Raw genomic sequence first — 13,600 nt, 5'->3', positions numbered from 1 at the left:
TGGTGGTAGTGAGGTGTGAAATCCTCAGGTGTGCTACTGTAATGCGGTGGTGTGGTAGTGTTGGTGGTGGTGAGGTGTGAAATTTTCATGTGTGCTATTGTAGTGTGGTGGTGTGGTGAGACCAGTTTGGTGTTGCAGTGTGGAAATGTGATAAAGTCCTTCTGTTGCCGTAGTAAGGTGATGTCCTAATAGCATGGAGCGTGGCTTTGGGATTAGGTTCCTCTGGTATGATAGTGTGGTAGTGTGGCGAAATCTCCAAGTGTGAAGATGATAGTGTGCTAATATGGCATTTTGCTGGTGTGATGGTGTGGTGTGGTGTGGTCTCAAAGTGCGTATTGTGGTGGTACGGCGGTTTGGCGAAGTCCTCAAGTATGGTATTGTATTGGTGTGGTGGTGTAGTGGGATCCCCCTGGTGTACAGTAGTTGTTTGGTGTGATGAAGCGAAATCCCCGAGTTTTCTACTGTGGCATTTTGGTGATGAACTGGTGTGATGGTGTGGGTCTGGTATGCTGGTAAGGTCCTGTCGTAATGGTGTGAGGCAGTGCAGCTTACAACTTCTCTCATAAAAGACACAAGCGACCCCATTCCAGCCCAAGTTAAGAAACTCCCAAGCATTATTTAGGGAATTATTCTCGACTTAATGCGTTGGCATTTTGGACTCCAGTAACTTTGTGAAAAATGTCCACCTCCCCCCACGCACACACCTATCAACGTACCTACCCACTCGTGTACACACACACACACACACACACACACACAAAGTTCCCTCTGTCTCCCCCCACACCTACCCACTAACCTCCTTCACCATTCACACACACGTCCAGCAAAACACAACACCAGCTCTCCCTTTGTGAACGCAGGTCTAAAAACTTTTGGTTAGTCTCAAATTTCCACGTTAATTCTCGTAACTGCTGAGCGACTTTGGTTGAGACTAATCATTCATTCATTCATTGCCAGACGCCATGTATCCCAGACGGGGTGGCCAAGGGCTTAGAGTTAATTGTTTTACAGGGAGGGGCACTAATCCTCCACCAACCCCACTTGACGTAGGGATGCCAACAGCATCTGGTGTTCCCAGGCGGTCACCCATCCAAGTACTAACCAGACCCAACGTTGCTTAACTTCGCTGATCGAACGGGAAGCGGTGTACTCAACGTGGTATAGCCGTTGGCATTGAGACTAATGCTAATCATAAATTAAGTCTTATGGCCTTTATAGCCTATTACCTAGTCGAGAGCTTTTTAACTGCTGTGAATGATGAGGAATCTTATGATTTTTCTAGCAAGCTGGTCCTGGAGAGGGACGCCTTCGCGTGGTGCCACCTTTATAACCAGGCGGCTTCACTGCGTGGTTATACAGACATCCTTCGACTACTTTCCCATCCCCCAGACTTTCCCATCCTCCAAGATGATGGTGGACTGGAGACGGGCAATGAAAGCCTGGAGGAATTTTGACAGGTTATGAGTACCTCGAGAGAATATTTTCAATGACACAGGAAGATTCGTAGGACCTTTAACAGAGCGATTTACTTTGCATCATTTTCACATCTTCTTGCACGCTATTTGTAACGCTCTAATATAGACCTAGTTGCATTAGTGACATAGGAAAATACTGCAGAGTAATGCACAGAATAAATCACCAGGAAAAGTCAGAAACCAAGTTTTCTATACCATTAAAATGCAGTTTTCTAACGAAGTACTGTGTATTTTATAAAATGTTCGACTAGGTCTTTAGTTCATTCGTTTTAATTAGGAGGGGATAATAGTCCTTTTGCAGCTAATATCACGAAGCACTTCTTCGTGACTAGCGTCAGATTCATGTGCTAATATGTTGCCACAACTTAGCACTGAAGTGAGCAGAGTAAGAACGACGCGTTGAGAATAGATTTATGCACTAGACCACCCGAAGTTTGGATGTATATGTAGACAAAACCTTTCAAAGCAAAGCAAAATATATCACCACCTAAACCTGCATCCCACCACACCCACACCCACACTTACAGTTAAACCAACATCCGTGCCCACAACCACACCAACATCCTTGCCCACAACCACACCCAAGCTCACTTTCTCACACCAGCACTTGCATCCGCACCAAAACTATCATCCACTTCTACACCCACACCTATACCCACACAACCACATCCACACCTGCATTCACACACACACTCCCACTAACACACATCCACACCCACAGATTAATTCATACCAACACACTTATACCCAAACCCACACCCCACCATCACAATAACACATGATGGAATATTATGACTCTGATTCGAAATATAACTTGGTAAAAACTAGCACGCAATTACACCCTGACACTCAGCCCTCTCATCCACACATACACATTACTCTTTCCACCCCTCCGGCCACACACCCACCGTACCCACCCACACCACCAACCACATACACGTCCCCCCATCCACACACCCACCAACACTGACACCCACCAAAACCGACACCCACTCCATCATCCACACATTTCATCTTCATCGACACTCACACCTACATCCACCCACTTTTCACATTCACATCCATACACATACCTATAAACCCATCCCCACTCCCACTCAAACTCATACCACACACACCAACCAGCATTAACATCCATACTCACACAAACTCGCACCCACACCCACTCACATTCAACACCGCACACTTACATTCATATCTCCCCACAGTGACCTACCCATTCACCCACATCCACACCTACACATCGCCACACACCAACACCAACACCCCCACCCACCCACCCTCACACACCCCTCCCCACTCTCCACCCACACACCCATACCCACATTCTTGTCTCCCCACAGTCCGCCCACCCACACGCTCACTCACACATGCATACCCCTACCCCCACAATATCACCAACACCCCAACCCACCCACCCTCAGGCATTTCACCATTTCACACTCATCCACACTTCACCATTCCCCACCCACCCACCCTCACACAGCCCTCCCCATTCCGCATCCAACCACCCTCACACACCCCTCACCATTCCCAACCCACCCTCCCTCCCACACCCCTCGCCACTTCCCACCTACCCACCCTCACACACTCTTCACCATTACCCACCCTCCCAGCCTCACACACTCTTCACCATTACCCACCCTCCCACCCTCACACAGCTCTCACCACTCCCCACCCACACCCTCACACACACATTCTCATTTCCCCAGTCTCCTATCCACACACCCACTTTCTCATTCAAATCCACATACTACCACACACCCACATTCACACCCACATTCCCCCACACACCAACACCAATACCCCCACCCATCCACACACCAATACCCCCAAGCACCCACTCTCACACCCGTCCTCCTCCCCACCCCCACCCCCACACCCACACTCTTGTGCCTAATTATTCAGCAACACAAAGGCAAACAAACAGGAAAATGCTGATTCCCGAGCCAAATTCGATTTTGATTACGTGTATTATATCTAGGCTGATTAAAACCCAATGATTTCGTTATAAATAGAGGAGAGAGAGAGAGAGAGAGAGAGAGAGAGAGAGAGAGAGGATGGGACGGGAGCAGCGTTCATGAATTTTAATGCACATACACGCACAGGGGGATATGAGGACAGAACAAAGAGAAAGAAGCAAGAAAAGAAAGAAAAGAAATAAAAAAGAAAAACGGCAGGATGTGATTGTGAGACGGTGAAAAAAGAAAGAATAACATTAACACTAACAGAAAGAAAAAAGGCATGAAGAAATTAGACCATGAAAAAAACAAGAAGAAAAAAGGAAAACAGTTTAAATGAAAGGCAAAGAAGAAAGAACATAGAAAAAGAAGGAAAAAAGTTAAAAGATAAATAAGAGGGAAATGAAAAGCAAAGCAAAAATATAAAAGAATGAAAGAAAGTACAGCGAAAGGAAGGCAAATAATGAAGTAAGGAAAGAAAAAAAGGTAACCGTAGAAACAAAACCAGAGAATTATGGAAGTAAAAGAACAAAAAGGGAAAGAAAAAAATAAAGATTAAAAGAAAAATGTAAAAAAAAATACGAAAGAATAAAAGAAAAAACAAACGTGAAAAGAGAAAGAAAAACTGGAAAAAAGAAAAATAAAACTTTGAAAACTGAAACGAGGGAAAGGAAAGATGTAAGGAAGAAAAACAATACAAGAGAAAGGAAAGAAAAGTGTAAGGAATTGGAAGAAGGAAACAGAACGTATAAAATACAAAAAATAAGAGGAAATGAAAATTTTTAAAGGTAAGAGAATAATGAAATATGAACAGAAATTTCCAAAAGACAAGCATAAAAAGAAAATATCGAAAGAAAAAGTGTAAAGGGAAAACAGGTGATTAATGGAATAGAAAGAAGTGCAAAAGAAGATGGAAGTAAAGGTAAAAAAAAAAAAAGCAAGAAGAAGCTTATAACACAAAGAAAAAGGAAAGGAAAAAAGAGTGCATATGTGTGCCGGCGAGAGTGAGGAGTTTTTTTCAAATTGCATTAGCACGACAAGAGAAAAAACAGAAGCGTGTGTGTGTGTGTGTGTGTGTGTGTGTGTGTGTGTGTGTGTGTGTGTGTGTGTGTGTGTGTGTGTGTGTGTGATTCTTTGATGTTTCTGGTACAGCCGACTTGCAGCCCATGTCACCTCATGTAAATATAGACAGAAAACTCTTCCTCTCTACCTATAACCTGGCACCTTAATCCCGAAAAGGGTGATCAAAAACGAATCATCTCTAGGTCACCTTCGCCCGTATTCTCGTTGCTTAAAAAGGCTCCCTAGCACCTCTTCCATAGCGATTCGTTTTTGGATACGGCTGACCATTATAGTATGTTATTTATGCAGAGTATGGTGATGTAAGAATGATTTAAGGGACTCAGAAAGGGTGGGCAAGTTGTATTAAGCAAAATAAATCGCTTACAAAGAGTGTTATGGAGCTTCCTTACCCGATGAGAACACGGGCCCTTCTACGACATCGGGCTGCCCTTTCTACAACTCACATCACTCTCTTTTTAGGCGATTTATTTTGGATGAGGTCGCTTAATATAATTTTGTACTTTGTTTATGATGACTAGGGAGATATTAGGTTGACTGAAAACAAATAGGGGAGAAGAGTAAATTGCAATACAAAATAAATCTCTTAGGAAGAGGTGTTAGGGAGCTTACTTATCACACGAGGATAAGGACCTTAGTTTAGCACCTTGGAGGCTTGATATATATGAATTTACTAATCAGGTGAAAATACGAAATGCGAAACAGTTATTTTTCAGGATTCTTCGCAATCTGTTAGACAAAACCAGAAGAAAAAAAAAATTATACAAAGTTGGAAAGGTTCAGATGACGCAGTGGAATGTCATGTGATACATTATACTGTAAAAAAAAAAAAAATAAATAAAATGAGAGAGAGAGAGAGAGAGAGAGAGAGAGAGAGAGTTTCCAAGGTGAGAGAAGTGGAGTGTATAGGAGAAAGGTGATTATTTAGAGTGACAGGGTACATCTCACTCTAATGGAAGGGGGGAAAATGGGATGAAGGAGAAAAGGAGGGTGAAGAAGACATGAAGGGTGAGGGAGGGGGAAGAGGAGGGTTAGAAAGAAGGAAGAGGAGGATGACAAGGGTGAGGAAGGAAGGTAGGAAGCTGAAAGAAAGAAGAGTATAGAGATAAGAAAGAAGGTGAGGTAAAAAAGAGTAAGGAATGAAAGTTAGAGGGCGAGGGAGAGAGAGAAGGGTGAGGGAGGAAAGGATGACGATGACAGAGAGAGAGGAGTAAGGAAGGAGAGGAGGGTGAGGAATAAAAGGAGAGAGAGAGAGAGAGAGAGAGAGAGAGAGAGGGAGGGAGAGAGAGAGAGAGAATTATTGGGTACAAAGCTATGGAACCAGCAAGGAAAATGTTACTCTACTTTTTACAACTCTAACTTGTCCCAAAATTGCCATCTCTCCATCTTCAGTGCTTAGTTGTAGCAATATACTAACACAAGGATATAATGCTAGTCACTAAGAAGTGTTATGGAAAGATGCCAGGCCACAGAATATTTTTTCCACAGAACTCTAGGAAATAAACTGTGAAAGAACGAAAATCTGGTGTAAGTAAATGTGAAAGAACTATAACAGCGGAAAAGTTAACACACACACACACACACACACACACACACACACACACACACACACACACACACACACACACACACACACACACACACACACACACACACACACACACAAGAAAATCAGAGCCAAGTAAATTTGAATGAACTATCCACTGACAACGCAAAAAAATAAAAAAGAAAGGAAAAAAGAAAACCTGGGCCAAGTTGAGGTAAAAGAACTATATGAATGAGAAGCTGAAAAAGAAAAAAAACAAGAAAGAAATCAAGAATGAAAGAAAGAAAACTAGGCAAGTGGAAGAATAATGTCAATGGAAAATTTGTGGAGGTGGATGAACAAGTGGTGGAAGGAGTGGAAGACTAAGGCTCATATTCTCGTCAGCTGAGGAACCTCCCTAGCACCTCTTCCTCGGCGATTTAGTTTTGGATATGGTGGTTAATACCCTTTAGTACGATGTTTATGCAGAGTATGGCGATGCTGGAAGAGCTTAAGAAACACAGATGAGAACAGTAAGGTGTATTTAAAAAAAAATCAGTTAAGAACACAGGAGAGTAGTGTAAGGTGTAATAAACAAAATAAATCACTTAGGAAAGATGTTACCGAGCTTTCTCAACCGGCGAGAATACGGGCCCAAAACATTTATTTGAGGTTCAGGAGTGGAAATACTTTAAGTAACGGAGCGGGAAATGAACTCAGGCCCTTTGGTGGTGTCTATAGGAGAGAGGGTGCTGGAGAGAGGCACCTTCACGTGGCGGCACTGATATAACCGGGTGGCACCATTGCCCGGTTACAGACGTCCCGCGACTCCCTCCCTATTCCCCCAGAGGAGGAGGATGGGCTGCCTGAGAAGAGTAAATTCATTCTGCAGTCCACTGAACTCACATTTGAGAGAAAGAGAGAGAGAGAGAGAGAGAATTTTCTGTGTGTGTGTGTGTGTGTGTGTGTGTGTGTGTGTGTGTGTGTGTGTAGTTCTGACCCACTAAACTACAAGCATAAGTTGCTCTTCTCCTACAGTCCACCAACCACTTTTGGGGGGATAGGGGAGAGCTTGAGGGACGATTATTTAGCCTGGTAGCGGAGTTATGTCGGTGCCACCACTCGAAGGCGGTCCTCTCCTGCAGTACTATCCATGAGAAGGGAATGATTATGAAGAAAAAAGTTTACATCATTACTATGTTTATAGTCATTGTCATCATAATCATCATTATCATCTTCATTCATGACCCTGATCAATAACATCATTTTTTTCCTCCTCTCATCATTGTCATCATTATATCATCACCATCATCATTCACACTTTACTTCGCCACCATCATCATCACCATCGTCATTTCAGCATTCTCCTCTTCCTCGTCCTCATCCTTTTCCTCCTCCTCTTCTTCCTTTTCCTCTTCATCCTCCTCTTCCTCTTCGCCCTCCTCTTCCTCCTCCTTATCATCATCATGATCATCATGATCTTCATCACCGTCACCACCACAACGATCACCACCATCAACAAAAATCTTCAAAATCACCACTACCATCACCCTCACCCACCCACCCAGCGAGAGAGGAGGACAAAACTCAGAAATCGGACAAAGAAAAAAAAAAAAGGAAAAAAAATATCCCATCTTCCTTTGAATAACCCCTGTTTTTAATCTAGACAAATTAATTTCCGATTGGATTTCCAGGCTAATTGGCGTTTTTGTGTGTGCTGGAAAGAGAGAGAATTTTTACACACACACACACACACACACACACACACACACACACACACACACACACACACACACACACACACACACACACACACACACACACACACACACACACACACACACACACACACACACACACACACTCATGCGCGCGCGCGCGCCACAGGATCTCAGCAAGTTAGCTCTCTCAAAGTTGGTGTAGTCAGACTCAACTCTCACACATGCAACTGAGATCACACTGCCCCCCCTCCACCCCCATCTCCTCTCCTTCTCTCATTCTACCTCTTCTTCCTCCTCTTCTCTCTTTTACCCTCTCCCGTCTTCTCTCCTTCCACCTCTGCCCTGCCCTCCATTCTGTCTTCTTGTGTCTTGATTCCGTTTAATGACCTATTTATAAGGCTCCTTATCACCCCTTCCATAGCTGTTTAGTTTGCTTGCTCTACTTGATCATTTTATGTTATTATACTCGCGACCGTGGACCAAGAGCGGGTATTATCTTTTACTCGATGTGTGTGTGTGTGTGTGTGTGTGTGTGTGTGTGTGTGTGTGTGTGTGTGTGTGTGTGTGTGTGTGTGTGTGTGTGTGTATTTCTTAATTCCTTACAAGTGGGAGGAAATTTGTTCTTAAAAAATAATCCTTTCGAAATAAGAAATAAAAATAAATGAATCAATAAGTGAATCTGAATACCCGATAAACTCAAGTCTCATTCATGATGTAATACATCATCCATCTAATAAATACATATAAGTAAACAGATCGAAGGTCGATAGCTTGGTAGACAGATAAATAGACAGACAGATCCAGACTAAGAAATAGAATGATAGGAAGAATGGCAGATAGAGATAGATGGATGGATAGAAAGATACCTACATCCATCCAGACATACATACATGCATACAATGTACAGTAGGTCGGTAGGTATATACATGAACAGAAAGTGAGATACAGAAGCAGATAAGTAAATTGGCAGACAAATAATTAGACTTAAGTAAATAAGTTAAAAATAGATGTGCAGTATATGGTGTTCATGCATCTTTCTTAAAATTATGTCGAAATTGCATAGGCTACCCAACACTGTGAAATGTGTGTGTGTGTGTGTGTGTGTGTGTGTGTGTGTGTGTGTGTGTGTGTGTGTGAGAGAGAGTGTGAAGTAGGCATGCTCACCTAGTACGCTGAGGTGACAGGGCCCAGCGCGTGGTGTCACTGAAGGCCGTCTCCTGCTGGCCGGTCTTCCTCCTGCTCCATCAGATACGAGATGTAGAGCTGGTTAAGCGAAGTATTAATGCTAGTAAAACCAAATATATACAATTTACTAATAGACAGCTATTGCCAGATTCCTGTATTACCTTCAGTGCTGCTAATATTCCCATCTCCAAAAGTATTGAAATTCTCGGGGTCTCACTTAACAATGCCCTCAGCTGAACATCGCATGTCAGATCACTTGCTAAAACCGCCTCAGAGAAACTTGGATTATTGTACAGAGTCCGCAACTTCTTCACTGACAAGCAGTTAGCTATAGTTTATGAGTGTCATGTGCGCTCTCAGCTTGAATATTGCTCACATTTCTCAGGGGCATACCCAGGAACTTTCTAAGGGGGGGGGGAGCCGTAGTGAGGTGAGGTCAGGTAATCCGAAAATTACGGGGAGGTCACATGCAGGTTTAGAGTCAGGGAGCTGCTGGCTCATGTGTTACTCTTTGTTTGTACCTGCCAATTTTTCTTGTATTGCTGTGATCGACATAAATATATATAAATTTTTAAAGGACTCAGAGAGCTATGGAGGGGGCCCCGGGCCAGGTGGGGCCCCCCTTGGGTGCGCCCCTGACCCTTCTGGAATGGATGTGGAAAGGTTGCATTGAAACAACTAGACTCAATTCAGAACAAAGCTGTTGGAATTATTAATAACCCTGCTATTATAAATAAACTACCCCCCCTACAAGTAAGAAGGAATGTGGCCTCCCTTGCACTATTTTACAAATTTTTTAATGGCAAATGCTCAGACGAAGTTGCGTCCATTGTGCCACCTCTCCATGCCTTCCCTTGTGCTACACGAGCATCTGGTAGCGCTTATGACTGGAATGCCACACAAACATACTGCAGAACTTCTGCCTATCAGAATTCTTTTATTAACCGAACTGCATCTCTCTGGAACTCGCTTCCCCGGAGTTGTTTCCCCCCAGACTTCAACCTACACCTATTCAAGTCCGACTGTTACAGATTTTTTATGAATTAAGGACACCAGTAATTTGGTGTATGGATTATTTTTTTTATTCATTTTTTTTAATTCCTCTTTTCTGTTATTAAAAAAAAATACTGAGAAAGAGAGAGAGAGAGAGAGAATAACATAAGTACAGTATATACTCTCTCTCTCTCTTTCTCTCTACACAGCCTGAGTCAAGCGCAGCGGTACTGGGCGTGTTGCCGATAATATCCTATCCTACCTCACAGGAGTGTGAATGGTCAGACCGAAAAGTTTATAAATGAAGAATTTAAAGGAATATAACTCTGGGTGGAAATTAATAATATCTCCCATTGCCACCATTCAGATTTAAATGCCTTTTACTTCATAATCGTCGCAAAGAAATTATACCATGGAGTATAGACTGCAAAAGTAAGAATTTTGAAAGCACAGAAATTGGGCTCCCAGTAACTCCAGAAAGAGCCTTGCATCTGTTCACACATTATTTAAACATTAAATTTACCTTCTCTGTCACCAGCCGGATAGATATTAGGAACACAATAATAGTTACCAACATACATACCTACATACATACATAAATACATACGTACATACATATACAGACAGCCACATAAATGAATAGACGGAGAGACATTCATATTATACAAGGATAGAAAGACACTGGGATAAATAGATAAACTGATAGATGACCGACATTTAACAAAAAACATACATAAAACTAGAACTCCTCTTCCCTAATATATTAATCCGACCAGCCATCCCACGCGACTCTTATACATTATAATATCACTCAGCAGCTTGGAGGACCATTAGCGAGGCCTAGGAGGGAGAGGAGAGGAGTCAAGAAGGAGAGAGGGGAGGGTGGCAAAGGGGAAGTTGGAGGGAGGAGTCCAGGGGAGGCGAATAGGAGAGAGGGACGAGGGAGGGATGAGAGGAAGGAGAATAGGGCAAAGGTGAATAAGGAACGTAATTCGTATATATCTGAGATCTTAACGCTCTCAGAATCCTGTGACTCACTAAAGTTAGATTAAGTCGTCTTGTTTTCGCCGGAATATAATAAAACGGTTGCTCTGACCATGAAAGGAAAAACGGAATGGTACCAGTATTAACACTTGCAGATTCCTTTGACTCAGTCTTACCTGAATGAAATCGTCCTGTGTTAGCTGGAATAATACTGGAGTAAATCCCAACCCTAAGAGGGTCAACCAATTCATTGGAGAAGTAATTGTTGTAACAGTTAGCTGCTACCTGAAACAGTTTTATATCCATATATCTTTTCTCCTTAATGATCACTGTACTTCGGCTGTGATGTGCATGGCAAATGTGTAAATCACGATTGAAGTATACACAAACTCTCTTATGCACAACTCAAGTGATCATGTAAATACTGGCACAGATGAAAAGTAAGAGTGAAGAAGGAAGAAAAAAGAAGGTGGATGAGGAGGAATGGATAAAACTACAGTAATGGTTTCCCGTAGCCCAGGAAACGATTTACAACGCTGTGTGTAATCACTAACTGGATGGTGCAGAGTTCAGTATGGTGCCCCTGTTAAATTAGTGGGCAGACATAAATGCTGCGTCCACCCAAGACCCAAATCTCTACGCTCTTCACCGTACCTCCTTGTTGTGGCGAGGTGCTGTCTGCCGCAACGGAACATCAATTTACCGCATGGGATAGCCATGCAGGGCTGCTTGCTTTCCTATGGTGATGGGTCTTCTCTGTCAGACAAACCGGAGTTGCTCTACGTTACTACTAGCATGTTACTGTGAAAAAAATAAATAGTAAACAACAAGAAAGTTAACATTTGAGAGCATACGCATGACATTTCCCAAAGCATACTTCTGGTACAGTATCTCATTATAGGCTAAGCACAAGATCTATTTTTCCCATACATGTGTAACAGGCTGTGGGGCAAAACTCAAACTCGATCAATATTGTAATCGTGTTTGAAAATAAGTGGACGTCATATATCCCTTGTGATGGATTTCTGGAATCTGGTGGGTCTGCGCCCACATTGTTATATTTCTTGAAATGGTTAATGATTTTGAAGACCTGAACTGAAAATTTCTGAAAGATTTCTCGAAATATCAGGCTTAAATACGGTACATAGATATGGTAAGTTTCAGGTCAATGGGCTCCCAAATGAAATCGAGATGGCGTAGCAACCGAAGTGGTAAGGAGAATGGGAAGACCAACGTGAAGATGAAACATAAGAACATATAAAATATTTTTGCATCTGAAAATGTAAATAGAAGAGAATATTTATGACTAGTATGTTTAATAAATTGCTAAGAATGGGAGACTGGAAATCCACATTTTTTTTTTTCACTCTGCAACAGAGATGGCGCCTTCGACAATACGAGTATATTCTTATCTTCAGACGATTTCAGTTAGCTTATTAGGGACTTTTCGACCTAGATAAGTTATATACGGCCTTCACTTCCCTTTGAGAAATTGTGGGTCTGCCAACCCAGATATACTCTAAACTTTTGGTAATACCAAGAATAAACTAAAAAAAAAACCTGACTTGAAACAAACCTGGAGCAAACCTTTCAATACGATAACTTTTTTTGGGGGGGGCTCCTGTAAAACATTATATTCAAAAGTCTCTCCTAAACCGAAAAAAAATTGTCTGGTGATAGCAGGTAAAAAAAAAAAAGACGTCGCGGGGTTTAAACATTAATCCTTCCATGACGTAAGAGAAATCACTATCATCATCATCATTGTCATCCATAGCTCTTCCCACCTATGGCAGGTAGAATTCAGAAAGCAAGGAAAAAAACTGATAGAGCGAGAACTAACCAAAGTCTGCCCAATTAAATTGGCCACTCTCACTCTAACTCATAATTCAAACCCTCGGAATCCTGTCTCGATCTGAGTGGCATATCTTCAGTGGCATAAGTATCAGGAGCCTAAGACAAAATATAACCATACAAGGGAAACTGTTTATTATTAAGATGCAACTTTTCTGGTCCGACCTGAACAATTTTCAAGTATGACACAGGTTTAGTACGTACACTTTTTTTTTTTTTTTTTATGTGACCGACTCTGGGCATAGGCTTCACAGCCTGCTTTCAAGGCCCAGTAGCTCTTCTTCATACCATACACCTCAACATGTCACCACTTCGGCGCTAACACCCACCGTCCATACTGAATACATGCTAGGGTTGTCTCATACAGGACTGGTGTATTGGTATTAGCGGGGGCATTTTTACGACATGTCGGTGGTTCTTCTGGTAGATCAGTAAAGTCTGATATTTATGAAATTCAAATCCTTAAACTGTTCCTTGCCCCAGCGGGATTTGAACCCGGGTCCGTTAGGAATGCAGACCAACTCTCTACCGATTGAGCCACCTGCATGTACGTACACCACAAATCACTGCACTTTGAAACCATTAACTTCCACAACATATTTACGGATCAGTAGTAGCCGTTTCTATGTGTTGCTTTGTTACCTTTCCTATACAGCACTTTAGTGTTTTTTATTTTATTTATTTTTTTTTTTTTTAGTCACCCAAACGTACTTGGGCGTCATAGAACCCAAGTCCTCAAGATTTTGCTAAGGAGCCAAAAAATTATGGGAAATAAGTACATGTAGTTTTCGTTCTCTTTACCACCTAAATATCCGAGAATTATAC

General features: G+C 42.3%; 1 non-coding gene across 1 annotated transcript; it reads right to left on the bottom strand.

Moving 5' to 3' along the window:
• Positions 1-1,053: 1,053 nt before the first annotated feature.
• LOC145394861 (5S ribosomal RNA) lies at positions 1,054-1,172 on the bottom strand. The gene has a single exon (XR_013896506.1). It is a non-coding gene; the product is annotated as a 5S ribosomal RNA (ribosomal RNA).
• Positions 1,173-13,600: the final 12,428 nt, after the last annotated feature.

Source organism: Coenobita brevimanus, chromosome 28, assembly GCF_032717465.1.
Source record: "Coenobita brevimanus isolate Jiangsu-jjx chromosome 28, ASM3271746v2, whole genome shotgun sequence".
NCBI classification, from domain to species: Eukaryota; Metazoa; Arthropoda; class Malacostraca; order Decapoda; family Coenobitidae; genus Coenobita; species Coenobita brevimanus.
This window is presented reverse-complemented; position numbering and strand designations above follow the sequence as displayed.